We start from the raw sequence: 20,502 nt of genomic DNA on the forward strand, positions 1-20,502 counted from the left end.
TATTCTCTCGAAAACGAAACCTCAGATAAACAAACGTTACATTAAAATTTTCTACTCATTTCTCCACAGAAAATTATCTCCTTTCCGGTTGTATGAACAACAACTTTCACTTCACCCTATATTTTACTATTTCTTTCGTTGGTATGTTATCGACCGTTTCTAGTACTTATCCATTTGAGATAATTTGTGTAGCTTTAATCCTTACTATGGTATATTATACAACATCGGAGTCAATTGAAAAGATTTCTTCTAAACAAAAATTTTTGTCGTCATAGAAAAGCTCGATTGAATTAAAAACGATGTAGAGTCTAGAAAAAAGTTAAAAATCGTCCATCGTAAATGTTTATACTTGAAAATTCAGGTGGCCTGCACAGTTTAGTTGCTCGTTGAACAGGCTTTTTCCTTGAAAACTCTGAAACTTTTAGCTGGTTTTACACCATATAGAAAGAAAAGAGGCCAGACGTTGCGTTGTTTCCAAGTAGGTTGCAAGTTTATGGCACGTTGCTGTTTCGCACGTACACGTCAGATTAATGTACTCGCACACAATGGGGGATATCTAAATATACTCTGTGAAAATATTTTTTGGAGGCAGAACTCGGACACGCTGCATAAGAAGTATATTTTCCTTTACGTTTCGAGGGCTCCGCTAGATTTTTCCTCGCTCAAGATAAAATTACACGCTTGCGTTGCCAGGAATGCGTGATTGATAATGATTGTTCCGTTCCTTCTTCTCTTACAAATTCTTACGCGTACGTAACTCTATTTATTGGCGTTATTTGGAAAATGATTGTAAAGCAGTATCTTTACTCATCGCACGTGTTACGAAGCAAATAATTACATTGCATATCGACTGATAATTAGCATGTACAATATATATATTGTATTTAACAAGTTTTCGAATCGACGATATTCATAGAAATATTTGCAACTAGATGAAATTTTATTATTCATTGTTTAACACAATATATGTTTTTGATCGAGCATTCGTTTTATCTAGAGAGGCATCTGGAAAATTTTCCTTTTAAAAGTGGACCATTAGATTCTAGTACAGAGTATAAGCAGTATTTTAATAATATCTGTAAAATTGCAGCGATAACTACAGGAATAATATAATGAATTTTTTTTTATTTATTTAAAATGAAAATAATTTTGTATCATGGCTACTTGTACTAATATCAGTCAAAATGACTGATACTTGGTAAACTGTAAAATGGTCCTACAATCTGTTTACCGAACCCGAATCAACCAGTTTCCTCGTTTTGTATAACTTCCCACACATTTGTAGAATTTTTACCGCGTACCATTCGATATGATGGTGTCAATTATCAGGAAAATTCCGGGTTCCACACCAGTTAAATTGACTGGTCCTACAATTTCATAAATGTGCCAACCCTCATTTAGGGATCATGGTCCTAGATGGGTTAGTAATACCAAAAATGTACTGGATAACATGGAATTCCTTTTGTAAGAAAGTAATAAATCAATACATATAAAAATATTCTATTGTTACGTATTTTTCAAAGACCAGTCATTTTGAGTGTTTCTGATAGAAATATCTCTTTTATAACGTTTTTTTTTTGTATCAGAGTCTGTAACAAAAATTTACCTTTTGTAGATTTATGTCAGTTATATGTATATATTATACATGCTCAAACTACAAACGGTCGAATATAATATGTATATATATGTATAATATATGTATAACTTCAATAATAAATTTAAAGAATTTTTTCTCTTCTGATACCTGCCTCTCTTTTCTGCATCAATCGATCACAATGAAACTTTCGATCCATATATCAGTAACCTATATGTTTCTTCACTGGAGTCAACATAAGTAAAGTTTTTATAACATTCCTGAAAATGTAACATCGAAAGACGAATAAACCTTTTACGTAATCTGGTATTTAATATCATATCATTAATCGTAATTTAATATCCGAATAATGTATAAAATAGTTATAATATAAATATGCAAGGTAAAAAAAAAAAACAAATAAAATTTACATAAAGTTCGAACGTGATTCTTTATGAATAATATTTTTGTTCAAATACGTTAGATAAAATAATGTAATAATAGTAATTATTCACACAGCGGACCACTTTATCGATTTCAATGATCCTGAAATATGTTGTCGAGGTCAACGTTCTGAATAACCTTCTCCTATGCATGTTACCGTCGGCCGGCCTTAGTTTCCGTGATATTGGCAGAAAGCTTCAGTTCAATTTACGTTACGATTTCATTTCGTTCTGGCATAGACGGACGCCTCACGGCGTCCGTACTTTTATATAACTCAACCTAACGCATCTCCGACAAATCATTTTCAACTCACATGAGAAGGAAAAATCAATGGCTGAGATAATTATTTGGCCTTCTCGCGGCGCATCCGTAACGCGCAGATAACGCTACTGTGAAATAAGTTAAGATATTATTAAATAGTATGACAGACACAATTCGTGTTAAGCTTTATGCTATATTATGTTATTTTATATATTTATCTTACATATTATGCTATATTATTAGAAATTAGTAAATTTATTGTAAAAATATTAGTGTATAGATTAACGATAAAACTGCTATATTTTATGCCTGTGCTATATTATATAACAAGTCGTAGCTATAACTGATCGCTTGAGAGACGCTGGGTGTAAAATTTATTCCGAAAGCGTTTTGTTCCAATGTCCTGCTTGCATTGCAGTTACTTAATCAGGAGTCTGATGATGCAACAATATAATTTTGCTGTAGGATGTTTAATAGCGTTCTGACATTGAAGCGTTCGTACTTGTCAGTATTAGATCGTTAATGAATTTAAATGCAATGCTGACTAATTGCAGGTACATTGAAGTAGTTTTCCTTAAATACATCGTTACGTGTTATATTTGAAAATTTTACATAGTTTACAATTCAAGGCCCTGATAATTAACTATTAGAGTAAGTTAAAGTAATTCCATTCGTTCACATGCCAATTAACAAAAATTAACATATCCGAGATTTGTATATTCTATGTGCGCATTTATATAAACATATCACTTTTGAAAAATTTGCACTGCGTGTTCCTATATAATTCCGGATAATTAATTGAACTCGTTACACGTATCGCATATCAACATTTATTAAAAGTGTTACAAACCAAAATGATGCAATTTCGCGTTTGTTAGAAAGATATGAAAACCGTCGAAGAAGGGCTAAGTATGAAAAATTATAAAAAACGGTATTTGATCATCGTTTCCTACAGTCTATTTTCTTTTCCGCCAACGTCATGTGTTCGGTAAATAATTTTTTGCAAGCTTGCATATAGTTCGCTCCCTTTGAAAAAACTTGTTCGAGTCTGAGATACGACCTTCTGAGATACGACCACCACAGCGCGTGATTCTACGCCGTTAAATCGATGCAGATCTGCTTAAAAACAATTGCCGCAAAATGAACCTCTATATTTACGGTTGAACTTTTTTTACTTACATCGCATTCTACTCGTCTCGAGGATCGAACCTGACAAAGGAACCATAGGTCATAGGCAATAAGGTCGTGAGCGATTTTCTTGAAAAATGATGTTATGGTATCGTTTACGATATGTTTACATTTCACAATCGGATAGAACGTGAATAACGTGATATTAACGAAGAAACAGGAAAATAATTCCTCGATGTGTTAGATAGGCCCTAAATACTTGGAATCGACTCCTCTGTAAAGGAGATTCATCACTAAGATTATCGTATTGCCGGTAGCCGGAACCGTAAATCGTCGGTCATCAGTCATCAGTGTTAGGTTCGCTTATAGCAGTTTTGAGCGGTGATTGGTGGCTGGTACGGTAAGGACTAGCGCGGTTCTATAGCTTGTCCAGTGAGACAAGGTAGTAAAGATAAGGAAACGCATTGGCTGCCACGATGAAACGCTACTTTATGTTTGCTTACGTTTACTTGTGTTTATGTTTAAACTCTCTTCTCGTTGGACAGACTGTAGAGCCACGAATGTAATATAGTTTCTCAGAGTGGCGACAAGAGGCCCAACGACGCTCTGTATTGTCCGAGGTTTGCGTGCATACGACTGTACGGGGTCAATGACACTCCCATGACACGCGAAGAGCGATAAGGGTTTTAGCTACAAGGACAGGCTGCTGAAGCTTTTGTCAATAAATCAGAAGTTCAGCGCTTAACCTTCGCGAGATCCAGATCACCCAATATCGATATACGTATTATCTAAGAAGCACCTAACTTTACGATATCGAATTATTACAGAATTAAGGAGAAGAGGTTTCTCATGTTCATTCTTTCCATTATTTTCCATGCAAATAAAAATTTTACTAGTAGTATGTTATAGAATAATATAATAATTTTTATAATTAAATAATAATTAAATAATGTAATAAATTTTTATTATTGTATATGTGAAATATCTTACATTTTACTCAGTTTAAATAAGATTTTAGAGAAAAGTGTTCAATGTATGTATTGTACAGAATATAGACTATCAATATTGTTATTATCTTTATTATTAGTATTATATACATATATGTATAACAAGTATCGGAACGTAGTGACGTGCAAAAAACCATTGATGAAGATATAGTTAAATGATCTATTAATATACATATAGAGTTATATACTATATTTGATTTATAATTTGTATATACGCGATAGTAAAGAGACATATTAAATACTTTTCTGGGACTTTTTATGATATTATTAGTGTTTCACAGATTATTTTTAAATCAGTAATCGAATAAAGAAGTCTAGAAAATATATGTCTAATATCGCTCTATTTTTCACTAACAAAGTTTTAAAAATATAGATTTCTATCGTTCGTTTCTTTTTCGATTGATTATTTCTGTAATTATAAAATATCATACTTTCTTGTCAAGTAAACTTCGGCAATGTTAATTTGTTACATAATGGAATATTCTTAGCTATATTTCAAATATACCTATTATAAATCTATTTCGTATAGTATGTCGCAAATCTTTGCCATATTTACGACGAACATTATGGCAGGCAGGCAGACACAGTGAGAATTGAAATGTAGTAGTGTAATTGCTATATTAATAGATACAATTTCCAATTTCTTGAGAAATCTACAGATCTTCTAGAAATCTTCTTTGCGAGAGAATAACCCAAGAAATATCTAAAATCCTACGAAGCAAAATAATTGGCAGAATGCTAGAAATTGAAACTTTTTAAGTTCTTTTGTAAAAGATTTTCCTTAGCTTTGATTACTCTGTAATGCTAAAATACACGCTTCTGTAACTTAATCTGTTAGAAGGCAAGAAAATGGTATAAAAGGATAAATTTTCCGTTGTTAACCATTTAGCTGTTCTTGACGAGTATACTCGTTCTAAAGAAATAGCAATATTTTGTGTTACAACGAGTCCTGTCAGTATTAAAATCAAAAAATAAAACAGTCTTTTCGTTACAACTTAATTCTATATCATAACAGCAATATGCACTCTGCGTTTGACGAGTATACTCGTCATCGCTTACTTTCAACAAGCTCTCAAAGAGGTCGCAATAGTTAACTGATTCAGCAAAGATTCATATAGAATTTCATAGAATTTTGGACAAACTATTAAATAATTTTAAATACAAACTATCAAATTGTTACGATTGTTGTTATCAAAAAGTTACGATTAATACCGTTTCTCAACAATAATTAGATTAAAATACTAGAGCGAAGACGATGGAATTTCAAAGGAATGAGGATCGAGTGCGCATTTCCAGATTTTGCAGATACGATTTCACAAGAGTCTCGTAACTTGTCACACATTCCCTAACGTACATATGTGTGTTACACTCGGACAGATGGTCTGTACGATTATTGAAGTCACTCAGCTGTTGATTGTCGTCCAAGGCTTCTGCTACTTAAGCATTTCGTGCGAGTAGTCAGCGTAGGTTGTTCGCCAATAACTCGCTTGCTCAATTCAGCGTACGTGTCTCTTAAAACTATTATTCCACTCGATTTTGAGAAGAACATAACATCCTTTCAAAATCCTTTGATCGAACGAGGCATATTTTTGTTTAACGATAGATATCATTCGAAACAAAATGCACTCAGAAGCTGAGTATCAATAAAATATAAAATTACAGTGACTCAGTGTAAACTCACGAAAATAGTTAAAGGCAATAATGGGATAGAACATAGAAAACTTTTGTCAATACATATATTTGTTATAGATTACAGGAAACTTTTTGAAATCTTGTTAACATTTTAACAAGACACGAATATCGTTAATTATATTTGTAAAATTTGAAACTAATCTAATATATATTTGTTATAGATTACAGGAAACTTTTTGAAATCTTGTTAATATTTTAACAAGACACGAATATCGTTAATTATATTTGTAAAATTTGAAACTAATCTAATATATATTTGTTATAGATTACAGGAAACTTTTTGAAATCTTGTTAATATTTTAACAAGACACGAATATCGTTAATTATATTGGTAAAATTTGAAACTAATCTAATATATATATCTAGAAACTACAAAACATTCATTGCAAACATAGATTCATATATAGTTAGTAAATGATTAGTATACAGCGTGAATAGTTATCTTAAATATAAAAAATCCAGGCTTAAAAGGAATTATTCTAATTGTAAATTCAATTTTGTGTAAATTTAATGTCGCATCAACTGCTTATGATTATTATCGATTTCTTTAGTACTGTAGATTCTGTTTATTCGATTTACGCGTTTGAGACATTCTACTGCTTTGTTTGCATTATGTTTGGAATGGCTTACAATCCCTTCGTGTCTATGTTGCCTCTTACTCCTTGGTAGGTAGTACATATATACATACCCTTCTCTGATTTCTGTATTTTCTGCAGTCGATAATTATACGTATGCTCGACTATAAGTGGAATGTGACAAGCTTCACACGTTACTCTTGATTTCGTCGTATTTTGAGCCAAAAAATCTTCCTGATAAATTCTACCTCGACCGTAGTATAAATTTAGATCCATAGCATATAGTTCTTGATCATTAATACGTTAATGATTAAGTGATAGTTCATCGTGATGTTATTCACTTCCTTTAAATTTCATAAAATTGTAAAATCTAGACGAATTAAAGTTAATCCATGAAATTTCCCTTCGTAACCGTAATGTTAATTTGCCATCGATCCGTGTACTTTAATTACATTCGTGTATCATCAATACACTTACTACTTATGAACAGCAGTGTAGTAAGCGCATGGTATTACCAATTAAAACCGCAGACGAAGGACTGGTTTCGTGGCCCACATTTGGCGTTTACTTACCTATTTCAACAGTTAGAGTTACGTTACACGATATTCTCGATGAGATGGATGGTATTTAACTTCGTTACGGACAATGTGTTCACGTATCGTATGAATCGTGATAAAAATAATGATTTGCTGGAGAAAAAGAATCTTATTAGAGAAAATATTAGCAAGTTTCTTTTCGTTTATGTCAACCGATTGCTGTTTCCATTTTTTCGTTCCGTTTTTCTTAAATTACAATGAACTGTTGTTATTCTCGTGGGACCTCTAAGCTTATTTACAAACTTGATTGAATATTTTTAATTAGTAATTTATACATTGATTTATTTATTTATTTGCTGTTTAAATTGTTTACATTATCATTTCCTGATTAAATTGTTTATTAATGAAATTGTAAATAACTAGGGATGTTCCGGTGCAAGTAAATATGAGTACATATTCGATACTTTCATTTTAGTATTGATACTTTCGATTGTGATACCATGCCCACTTAGTATTGAAGGAAAAGGTACTCGTATCGAATGAAGTGAGTACCGATACGAAAGTGTATAATCAACACGGTGAACGTATCCTGGGTAAGTCGCATGTCTATGCATATTGCACAGCCTTAGACAAACACAGCCAAGTTGTATAAAGAATCCAGTATCTATGTGTATAAAGATGGTCAATGGTGATATATGATACATTAGTGAATCAGTGAATCAGTGAATCAGTGAATCAGTGAATCAGTGAATCAGTGAATCAGTGAATCAGTGAATCAGTGAATATGATACATCGCAATGAAGAAAGTAAGATACCGTTGTACATGTAGATAGAGAGAAGCGACTCTGATCTTAATTCACAGGCAAGTCTAAATAATTTAAGGTTATATTTTCGTCTTTATTGAGATATTGTTGCTAATAATGTTATTTCTCGTTAATAAATATTCGATATAAGCACTGAACTTTCGCACGTTCACGGGGAGACGCGATCTCGAAGAAGCGCGCCAACGAGAGTCGTAAATTCCCGTTACGATTGACTAATCGACGCCACGAATCGTACGATCCCTTATTTCTTGTGGGATAATAAGGGTGATTAATTGAAATAACGCTGCGATTAACAGGTTATTATGTATTTAATCGATCCAACAACTTCGGTGTTATACAATAACGAATGTTTGAATGGACAACGACGAGTGAGTACGACCTGAGACTCTTGAGTCTATTGAGAATCGGGAAGACTGTAAAGGTTGACCGCTGGCTGCCAGGTAGCGAGGGATGGAGCGTAGATGTCCCACGCGACGTAACAAGCACCTACCCTCACTCGTAGAGAGATATTGAGTAGATATCGATGTTTGCTATCGGTACAATTATTAATGACCGACTCCTATAATTAACGTTTCTTTGTGTATTTTAGTATCGATGATTATATGATACCTATTGCTCATTGAAAATTTATATAATATACACAAGCACGTATATATATATATTATATATATATAACGAGCTTCAATATAAATTTCCTGTAAAGTACATTTAAAATTACATTCACAAACCTCATATTGATTTTTCTAAGCCTCTTGTAAAGTAAAGAGGCCCGCAAAAATTGCATCTCACGACATAACGTGTGGATGCGGGTTTTATTTCATAATGGGCTTCAGCAACAGTACCCTCACTAAACGATCATTGAATACTTTGCTCCCCAAAGACAAGGATGGAATGTGTGCTTTACGGTGATCTCATATAATGTAGGCCGGTAAATGTAGTTGCGAGAGCAATGTGCCATCTAGTGGTCTTCATAGGAAGTTTTGGACTTGTGTACTCTGATCTAATTGTAGGAAGTAGATTCGTCTATTTGCTTTATTTTTTCTGTTTTACATTTATTTATGATTGCTTCGAATAATTTTTGATAAACATTAAATGAGTATCATAAAGAAGCTGTAGCTACTACGTAGTAGACATACTTACTATATAGATAGTAGAAAAAAGTTATCATCTATAAAGTGCGATGGTTCCTGGAAAAAAAAAAACATTTCAACACCAAAGTGGTTTTCAACAGTTGCACTCCACGCATGGCCATCTAATAAAATTGGAGATGAACATATGTACACATGTGACGCATTCGTCAGCAAACAATACGCGACTGTCGTATGTATAGACATAGGAGAGGCCTACGATACGGATTAGAGAAACTGAAACTCAAGAAACCCGCAGAAACACGGCTACGAAAGAAACATCTTCAATTTTATTGTTACCTTCCTATCTATTAGAACCTTTCTAGTTAGAGTTAATAATACATCCTTTTCTCCACAATGGTCTTAGAAAACGTATTCCTATTACTGGTCGCTATAAACGACGTATTGAACATCGTAACAAACCCGGTCAAAGCACTATTATTTGCCGATGATCTAACTGTAATATGTAAAAGGGTAAATCTCTGTACCATCCAGATACAAGTACAATAAAACACTAGACAAACACTAGAAACACTAGAAACGCTGGAATCACTCGCTTCATTACCTTTAATACTAACCTTACCAGGCCCGGTCAAATGACCGGTTCCAAAATTTAATTTAAAATTCTACATAAATTAAAATTGACGAAATCGTTATTTCTTTATGGAAATTCCTATATTAACAAAAATTAAAAAATTGATTAATCAGGTAATATAAGAATTAACATAATTTTGGATGAACAAGAGAAATAGCATTGAATATACAATTCTAAATTAAATTTTGAATTGAACCGGGCCTGGTAAGGTTAATATTAATAAAAAGAAATAATTATCTTTAGCAACAATCGACAATCTACAAGCATAGAATCGATTCTTCACAACGACAAACACTCTAAAGGAAATAGTCTTCATCAAGCTATTAGGACCATTACTCTCAACTAATGTGGAAATCTCGTATTAACAAACTGGAAAGCGACAACAATCAAAGGCTTGATATACTTGAAACAATAGCGGCAAACATTTGGCTCTGTACACAATAGACTGAGAATAACAGTAGGTGTCTTCCGTTTCAGTCCAATCAATGGCATTCTTAGCGAAGACATCAGAACTATCGCTATAGATCGAAAGAAAATACGTAACTATCAAATTAGCCTGAGATCAGAGCAGATCAGAACCGTCTCCATCCTGCAAAACCCCTTGTTCCACAACATCTTCAAACGGAACAATTGCAAACTTGTACAGCGCGAAAGAAAAGAACTCAGTCATTATTTCGCAGCATAAGCAACTGAATAAATTCGATATGGAAACCTAATCGACAACGAGGAGATAAATTCGCAGTATCCATCCGTGGTCTATTCCGAAAATTGAAATCAATACCGCGTTACTCAAACACAGTCACAGAAAGAAAGCCAACCCAGCAGTTTTACATACTTTGAACAACTAGAAGAAACAGCTGCAAGTCAGTCATTAAACGATTCTGGATATGCGGTCGTCAGCGATCAACAGTCGAAAAGAGCGGACTCCGTCAAAAAGAATCTATCCTTTTTTTGCCAACTTAACGCGTTAAAACATGAAAACACGTTGAAGTCACTGATACGATCACTACCGGCCAAAACAAAAATTTCGTTATTTCCCGTGACTGTAGAAATGTCACGACATCGATTGAGAACCAGTGGAAAAATGAGTCCATAGTGCAAAAGTGTCAAATATCCTACGCCAAATCAATTCAAAGAAACAACTCGATTACAGTGGTCTGGATCGATCCTGCCATATCTGGCATCGCTGAGAACGGCAAAGCGGACAAAGCGGTCAAAGTAACAACAGCCACCGCGATTCACCAACTGCCGACCACTGCAGCAACAGCCTGTCCCCAGAAACTATACGCTTCTTAACTGAAAACAGAGATAATAGGAGGCAATTGGAATAAAATTGATGACAATCCTCGTCCAAACCACGACAAACAATAATAAAAAACGAGAACGTTTTCAAAGAAGATCATTGCTTGTATTCCAGCAAGACGAGATCGAAAATCGTAATAACTCGCACGAAATTCACTCGGCAATATCTCCTCAACGAAGAAAAAGCGCCAATTTGCGAACTGTGCAAAGTTCATCTGACCGTGGCAGTGAAACACGCATCATCATCGTTGATCGCAGAAGATGCATCTTGAATAGACAAAAATAAAATAGAAGGTATGAGACTCACCTTGAAAGACAATTTAAAGGACAATGATCCGACCCAAAACCTACTACGCTGTCAAAGTGTAAAACCAAACTGTACGGCAAACTGCCAACTTTAGCCCTTGGTTGCTAATAAACCATACAAACGGTTGATGCGACGTTATCTAATTAAAATAAACAAAAAGAAGAAATCTGTCAACGAATAAGATTCAATTCGATAATACTCTCACCTGTATCGATGAATTTCCTTTACAGCGAAATGAAAATTATTGTATACTTAATACTTACATATTAAACATCTACGATACTATCGATACATACGTCTACTGTCATATATTAAGCTATTGTACATTTAAACAAAGTATAATAATATGTAGTATAAAGTATACAAGTATACAAAGTATATAATAGTATTTTAACTAATATATGTCTATTGACATATATTGAACTATTGTACATTTAAACAAAGTATAATAATATGTAGTATAAAATATACAAGTATACAAAGTATATAATAGTATTTTAACTAATATATGTCTACTGACATATATTGAACTATTGTACATTTAAACAAAGTATAGTAATATGTAGTATAAAATATATAAGTATGCAAAGTATATAATAGTAATTTAACTAAATTACTGTATACTTAATACTTACATATCAAACATCTGCGATACTATCGACACATACATCTACCAGCATATATTAAGCTTAACTTATTGTAAGGGGAAATCTCGCGATTTTTATATTCACGCTTATTCGTTGTTGTAAAAATAAGCACAACGTGCGTACTTGAAAGTTTCTCGAGTGAAAGATAAAAACGAATGGAATTCCGTTGATAAGCCTTAGTGTGAAATTACGTTTACTTAAGAAATGTCCTTTACTAGATTTTCCAGTGCAAGGATCATTCAATCACTTGATACACTTATTAAACGATCACTGGACAAGGAAACATTGATTTAAAGTGTGTGCAATATATCTAAAAGAAGATATTCGTTATCATATTTCTTATCTCGTGGCAGTAGACGTACCATTGTCTCGACAAATAAGAAAGCAGCAAATTGCGAAATGGCAATTTTATTCAACTTTAATCGCACGATTTAATTGCGCGCTTCTTTTACCATTCGTCGAATTTCCTTGCTTTTCGAAAACATTCACTCGAAATTAATAAATTTTTGACGATTTGTCAACAGGTGTTATCTTATCTGTACGTATATATGTAGGTATATCTGAAGATTAATGAAGATTCGTATCCAGTTCGTTACCAACATTCTACGATTATTTTTAAAGCAGTTGTTACATGACAACGTTCAGAGGAATTATCTTAAAATACGACCCAGGAATGAGAAAATGGGCTGCAACGAGATTACTGTTTAAACTTTGGCTTGATGTTTTTCATGTAGAAACGAGGTCTTCAAATGCGCTGGTCCATAGGATCGGACAGAATTCAAGTTGAAAGAAAGAATGGAAAAACGATCAATTACGAATAAAAAATAGCAATTTTTCTAGAAATCCTCTAGCTATTAGTTTCTTGTTGCAGTGATTTCAACGAGCGTAAGGCACTGTTGAATGGAAATTTTCAAATCATAGAATTAATGCCGAATAAAGGGAAATTCAGTGAAATCGATTTTAATCGAATCATAAACAAAGGCCACAAGTAGAAAGCATAATTAGTCACATTTTTAATCTTTCGTATAGTAGAAGAAGAATTTCGAAATTTGATACGTTATCGAGCAATTTCATGTGTGAACTTGATGTGTTCATTTGATTTTGCCATTAAATATGTGCCTTTGGTAGCCGTTTGATCGTTTAACGAATATTAATAACATTTGTTATGCAGACTACTACAAATTAAGTTAAACTAATAGAACCACTCAAGATCAATAGCATTCATCCCTTAGAGAATATCGCGGATTTATCAGTTATTTACCTAACGCCAACCTAACCTCAACCTAACCTCAATTTTCGCTGTTTAACTCGAGCCTTTTGTTTTTCTTTTTTTGCAAAAGAAGGAAAGAATTAAAACTTTGGCGCGTTCCTAGCAAAGCGGTAAAAAGCATATTAATTTCTCGCGCTTGTCCGATAAACTAAAGCTTCTAGAAAATAAAAGACTGCGTTGGAATAGTGAAAATCGGAGAAATCACTGGTGAAGCGCATAATCGTTATAAAAGATCGAATTTGTTATATCAGAGAAATTGGAAATCGTAGCGACGAATGGAAACTCGACTTCTTCGATTAATAGAGATTAAATTAATAAAAGAAAAAGTAGGTTCTATTTAGGTCTAGCAATTAAGAGAACAGAGAACGGTCGCAATAGGCAAACAACTTAACGCTAATTTATTACGAACTTCTTCCTTCTTCCTGTTCCGTGCCTTCTTATTCGAATCACTGTGATATTTGTTGAAATGTTACGGCCAAATCGGGTTGATTCGTCGCCAACGAATGGATCGTCCTCGTGACTTAGATTATGTTTTAAAATTCTATGTGTACGTTACGTTGCGTCGAGTTGCTGTAATCTTCCTCACATCCGTGCGCATTGCGCATCTCTTCCTGCGTTTACGATTCTCCGCCGATCAAATGTAATTTCATTGTGCCCCGTTTCATCGTGTAGTTGTACTTGTGGATTGCAGTTGTAGTTACGAGTTACGATATCATCCCAACTTGCACGAGATACCGACCTGCATCTCTACGGATTAGGCTACGTGTATTTTATTTATGTAAATTCGTATCTTTATCAATCCGATCGCGATAAATAATCGTCAAACGAAACGTTCTTTTAAAAGGGCAGTGCCACACGGTTTCCTAGCGAAACCGTTTCGTTTGCCATTTCTCTTCCGCCGATAAGTTCCGCGAATCACCTGAATTTATTAAATATTTCATAATCATGTTAATCCTTTTATCGGATACAATAATCTGATACGATTGTGTTTCAATCGCGCCTTATCTAGAGTAGAATAATAGAGCAAATCTTTTCACAAATACTGAATTTTATTAAATTTCATGTATAATTCCTGGTCTATACTATATTACACTTTACAGTAATAAAATTCAGCTAATCTTCTTTACAATATTTGAATAACGTTATTCGTGCTAGTACCTAACAACCTGCGATTTATCATTTTTCAAGACTTACTTTATACGTGATTCTTTGTAACATGAGACTGTTATTATAGTTGAGACACGAAAGCTTCCACGTAATACGCTAAACTTTTAACATTCGGCTGTCTTTTATTATCCGTAATATTGTCATAATATCTGTATTAACATTTTTAATATATTAACGTTTGACTCGTAACCGATCGATAGCTACCTTTTGCAAATAATTCGAACGTTATCATACTATTTTCGTAACCACGAAAACGATCTCGAAATTCGAGATCGATTTTAGGGCGCTGGTGAATCGGAACAGACGTCGTCGACGAACGAGCCTGTGGTACCTGACACGGCGAATTGATTTGAATAAATGTATCTTTACGGTGTACGATTATGTACAATGAACGGACTCATCACGAGGTCTGTTCCTTTATCGTGCCACCCCACCACATACGAAACACACGGAGGTGGGACATTGGGTCGAGTGTTGAATTAGATTCAGTAAAGTGAGTCGGTGAGTGCGCGCTAGTCGGTCCGGTATTGTGTGGAATCAAGTCAAATCGTTGGATCGCTCTTTTGTTATGTAATTCACTCTCTCCTCTCTTCCTCCCTCACTCTCTCTCTCCCTATTTCTTTCTCTCTCTCCTTCTTCTGTTCCTTCCTTTCGCGTTTTATCTTTTTCCGGTCGTGTGGTTGTTTCGATCCATTGCATTCGTAGAAAACGTTATACATCGCTGTATTCGTCGAATCCGTTTTTTTGAATACCTGCGTCACATCATTCGGCGGGTGAGTAAACGCGATAGTCGCAACCAGCTTCGTATTTCATTTCTTTCATCCTTTGTTCGAGTTACGTTTTACTTTTACCGCGGCCAATTTGGTTAACGTTTAAACCAGTCGGCTGCTGTTGACGAGTATACTCGTCATGAAGAAACGGCAACATATTCTGTTGCGACGAGTCCTGTCGGTAATAAAATTAAAAAATACAGCTTAATTCCGTGTTATAACGTACACTACGCGTGCTCTGTGCTTGACGAGTATACTCGTCATCGTTCACTTTTCTCGCCACATTTTACAAATAGAAAATTTCTCAAAGTTTTCGAGGAGGTCGCAATAGCTAACTGGTTAATCGTAACGCTTAAAGAAATTCCTTATCGTACGAAGACGACAGAGAAAAAATGCGATAGGTCCATTTATGTTCGTCTTCCGACTTTTATTTTACGTTGCTCGCCTAAAAGCTACTGGTATTCTCGCACGAAACGGTTGAAAAATGGGAACGTTTTTGGAGATGTAAACTTTTTAAAAATATTTTTTGTCATTTTGTCAATAGATAACTAAGATCAAATATTAATTGTCAGGTACGTTACTTTCACTTGATGTTAAATGTTATTAGTCTGCATAACGAACGTCAATAATATTTTTTTTAAGTGATCAGCGGAGCAACGAAAACACATATTTAATGGGAAAATCATCGAACGAAAGAATAGTGTTGAGACGAGTAACAGTTATTCCGATGGATCGTGACAAGTATATCGAATTTAAAAATCGCTGTCACTTGTGTACATATGTTCTTCACTTTGTGACTTTCATACGACAGTCAGAGGTTTCGTAAGATGATTGACATTGAGTAAAAATGTTACGTCGAAGTTGTTTGATCGGACAAAGGAAGAATAGCAAGCAATTGCTCTCAAGTCTCGATACGATAATCTTCTTTTATACGTACACTGTCGTGCAAAAGTATCCGCACACTTGACTATTATCAAGACAAGATGTATTTTAATTGGAAAACTACGGACAAAATTTATCTGCAATGATTTCATTCCCTACAATTTACTATCATCACAGTTACGTGTAATATATCTAGCGAAAATATCGCAACGCGATATTTAAATTGCTTTTCGAAAGGCGATATACAAAAATAAAACTGTTGCTTTCAATCGTAAACCTCGTAAAACTATTTTATCACTCGACATAGTATTTATTTTAAACCGGATGAGAAACCAACTCGAGATGTTAATGGAAGATCTGTTGTTTCGAGAGATAGAAAGCAATTAATATGGAAAATAGTGTTTTTGTTGGCTACATGGGTTTTATAGATTGGCGATCGACTGTGGGAGAAACCTACTATCTACGTGCAGCGTGTAATCATTAATTTGCCATTAGTTTACGCAGTTTGAAAATACTCGAATTATAAATTAGCTTTAAGAAGGATGTTTCGAAAGCGCGGAAAAATTACGTGCTTGGACATGCGATAATATTGCTAATGCAAGCAGCGATACACAAATGCTAAATGTCAGCTGCTTGCACTAATTACTAATTCGTCATGCCATAACAGGAGGGTATGTATCATAAACGAGAATACGCGTAACAGGGTGAAATCGATGTTACAAGAAGCGATTGTCGTTCAATGAAAATTGACCTGGTCCATAAAAACTTTTGTCCGTAATGTTGGCAACTTCGTTATGTAATTAGATACAATTCTTCCGACTTGCACGATTCTACAATTATGGATACGCTCATAGAAATTATGTAATGTGATGGATATTCTGTTCAAAAAATATGTTTGAGATATATCGAACAGAAATGAAAAATCCTAAAGTATTCGTTTGCTTTAGCATGCGTAGGTACAGTAGGAGTCCTTCTTCAACTTGGTCAAATTCATGTATATTGTCATGGAAAATGACAAATGGATCATGATGTTTGGATACTTATGTATATATCTGTCACTGGCACGAAAAACGAATCGAAAAACGTATAGCGGCTCGTGAAACAACGTACGAACTATGCTTTTAGGTACTATTGAAAATTTCTACATACGTGTATGTACGCAGGCGCAATTTTTGCCTTTGGTAGGTACTTGCGGCTGATTTACGAGGCATGAAATGTGTTAACGAATAAAGACGCACGGTCCTTTCACGAGTAACTTCGTGCGTATATGCAGGTACTTATACTTTGAACCGATCTCGAACACAAATATTCCCCTCTTTCTCTGCTTCGTGACGTCGACTAAACAGGGAGCATTTACATTCTGTAAGATTGCGAGTGGCAATTCGAACTAAACAAACGATACAGCCATGTCTTTAGTAATGGAATATTTCGAGCTGAATCGTCTGGATTAGCAGTGGTTAATTAGTGCCTCAGGTAGGATGCGTGTGGAATCTACGCCTGTTTTCCTCTTTCCGCTTGTCCCACCGCGTAATAGTTTCCGCTAAATTGGATCTCGTTCTCCATGAGAATATCATTGCGCGTGTTCCACGAATCCACGTTGTTCGTTCAATTTTCGTTTAATTGGTTCGCTACGTTACGTTACGGTCGATGCTTGCGCTATGTGTCGCAAGATCGAGTTTCGGGTATTTGTTCGTAAACCAGCGACGATCGATTCATCGTGTCGTTCGATCGGGAAACATCTTGCTCGCGCGTATCATTGAATTGATCAAAAAGGAAGATTAATCGCTTTTCCTCATGGAAAAAAACGATTAGAGGGATTCACGTATAAATATCAATCCATAGCGTGTCAGGTTTTCTTCTCCCGTACAACGAACGTGTACATTGTACGTATTCTCTTTTTATAGACATCTGTATGTTTCATCTATATTTTTTATTTTTACATCCGCTATACAGGAAAGAAAAAGGGGTTTCGTAGGGTTCCCGGGTTGCGATGAAAGTGAAACGAACGCAAACGACGAAAAAGAAGTTCTCTTTCGCTTCGGTGGAATCGTACATATCGCTGTGAAAGCAACGGACTATTCGTCTCGATAGAAAATACCAGTGAAACACGTAGATAGAGCAAGCGAAGGAACAGCAACCGCAACCGCAACCGTAATCGCAACCTCAACCGTATCAACGGAAACAAACAATTCTTCCTAACCTTCAAATTATTAATTTTTCGAGCAACGTTTATTGACATAATTTTGGCAATTTTTACCGTAGAAGCGACGAACCGTCGTCTCGCCTCGCTTTTTATACGAACGGTTCCATCTTTTTTCTCACTGTACGAGAATATTTGTCGGGACGAATATCGCGCAGGCGGAACCGTGTCGTAACCGTTCCGTGTCTGAACGGTTAATGTAAATGCAATAACATTACAAATGCAATACAAAATGCAATAATACGCTTTATGTCATATCAAATGATAATACACATAAGAGAACGTAAACATTTTCTATGATAGTGTGACACGTTCCCTTCTCAAAAGTTCTTCGCCCATTTCTTCTGTAATCTATGTCTATGCGGAGAAACGAGAGTAGAAATCAGAAATTAACTAACGAAAACGAGACGACGAGACCATCGAATGTAACAGGAATTGTTAACGGATTTTTGGTTTCTTAGATAACTAGCAACGTCAACGCTTAAGAATCCAAACCCTGCTGCTTTCCCACAGTTTATAGGAAACATACGCTCGTTTTGCTAATTGCTAATTGACTAACTGACGCTCAAACACGTTTTCGCACGCAATGGTCGCGTTTAAGCCCCGCTTTGCACACTCCGCCCTCGATTAGTTTATGGTTGCTCGCCGCGTTACCAAAGTTTCAATTAGCCGTCAACGCGACGAACACGAACAAGTAGGTTCCCCTTTAAATCAAACGGCTCTCCTTTAACTTTTCGTTGTTTCTGAATTTGCCTTTCGCGAGCCTTTCGTCGTCTCTAGCTTATCCTTATCGTACGTCGGTAAACAAGGATTTAATATTTTCCCTATCAAATACCGCATTTCGTTTAACGAAATTAACCACTAACGCTCTCGTTGTTTCTTCTATTATTTCTCCCTCGGTTCTTATCTTTCGTTCCATCTGTTGTTTTTAAACAACTTATGCGATCGACGTTATCGGGTGAGATAGATCCTATTAAAAATTTCATCGATTCAGAAACTCCATTGTTTTCGCGTAAATTCATATCTCGGATGATTTACGATTACGCAACGTGCACAAGGCGAAACGATGAGAATCGACAAAATTTATCCCTGTATTCCATCCCTGTACTCCATATCAATATTTTCCGAAGATAGCGGAAACTCGGTCGCGATTCTTATACGATAGCCAGACTTTGAAGTGATAATTATTTAAAATAAGTAAGTCAGCTGTGTACGTGCCATTTCTTTTTCAACTTATTTCGCCTAACAGCATAACAAGTACTTGATATCGTTAGACATCTGTCCATTAGATGTAACAGAACGATTATTCAACGATAGAAGACTACGGATTTGCACACGGCATACATATTATCGTACGACCGTTTACCTACAAGCGTTTAGTTTTCGAGGTGTACACGTACTTTGTAGCATCTGTGTGTTCTTGATTGCGTGCTTATCTAATTGTAAGTGGAGCATGGTCGGTGGTGTTTATCTTTTTTTTATTCTACATAATTGTTGCCATCATTGTTGTCTTCTTTTTTCTTCCTCGCTTTATCACGAGATCGCAGCAGCTGTAAGCTACGAAAACCCGAAAGAAAGAACCAAAGTCGACTGTTTTTCCTATTATCTCGAGTAAATACCGATACGATCCAGATATTCGAAACAATTGCTCGGATATGCACGTAGCAGATACGTTTTATCGCGCACAGTCGATTAATACCACACGCTGTTCTGCCTACATATGGTGCACATGCATACATTTATTTATACATTTTCCAATTTCACCAGTCTCGCTTAAATACAAAACTATGTGAGAACGTGTCAACGTTCACAGAAATTTCGCCAGATATTCGGAAGAGAGCGTAACAAATGCAAATAACAAATATTATTAAATAGGAAATATCAAGAATGTCGGTAGTACAGTTTCTGCCACTTTTGTTTATGCCTGATGCGATTCCTAGTTACCAATTACTTTGGGCGCGTTAGGTGAATCGTTTGACAATTTACAAGTAGTCGTAGTATTTTATATTGCGATTTCGATGATTTTCAGATATGTGACAAAGCTTTACATTTTGAATAACTCTATCCTATACCTTATTTATTATTATTATTATTATTATTATTATTATTATTATTATTATTATTATTATTATTATTATTATTAGTTAAGTTGGTTGGTAGTTAACAGTAATATTAACTCTCATGGGTTTATTAGG

At 34.9% G+C, this 20,502-nt stretch overlaps 1 protein-coding gene, 1 long non-coding RNA gene and 1 other non-coding gene across 6 annotated transcripts in view; 1 reads left to right on the forward strand and 2 right to left on the reverse strand.

Moving 5' to 3' along the window:
• The window catches only part of LOC122569667 (V-type proton ATPase 116 kDa subunit a1), a 52,772-nt gene that overhangs the window by 9,350 nt on the left and 22,920 nt on the right, over positions 1 to 20,502 (forward strand). For 2 of the 4 annotated variants that reach the window (XM_043731057.1, XM_043731060.1), the window contains exon 1: positions 14,939 to 15,228. The exons of 1 other annotated variant lie outside the window; for it this stretch is intronic. The gene's annotated coding sequence lies outside the window, so the exon portion shown is untranslated. Of the gene's footprint in view, positions 1 to 7,932; positions 8,079 to 14,938; positions 15,229 to 20,502 lie in introns of those variants that run through there. One more of the 4 variants, XM_043731059.1, reaches the window with a different exon arrangement.
• On the reverse strand, positions 8,161 to 9,230 carry LOC122569686. Its single transcript, XR_006317540.1, has 3 exons — positions 9,181 to 9,230; positions 8,769 to 9,040; positions 8,161 to 8,599 (listed from the first exon to the last, which is right to left on the reverse strand). It is a non-coding gene; the product is annotated as an uncharacterized LOC122569686 (long non-coding RNA).
• On the reverse strand, positions 8,808 to 8,931 carry LOC122569872. The gene has a single exon (XR_006317608.1). It is a non-coding gene; the product is annotated as a U4atac minor spliceosomal RNA (small nuclear RNA).

This window comes from Bombus pyrosoma, linkage group LG7 (genome assembly GCF_014825855.1).
Source record: "Bombus pyrosoma isolate SC7728 linkage group LG7, ASM1482585v1, whole genome shotgun sequence".
NCBI lineage: Eukaryota > Metazoa > Arthropoda > Insecta > Hymenoptera > Apidae > Bombus > Bombus pyrosoma.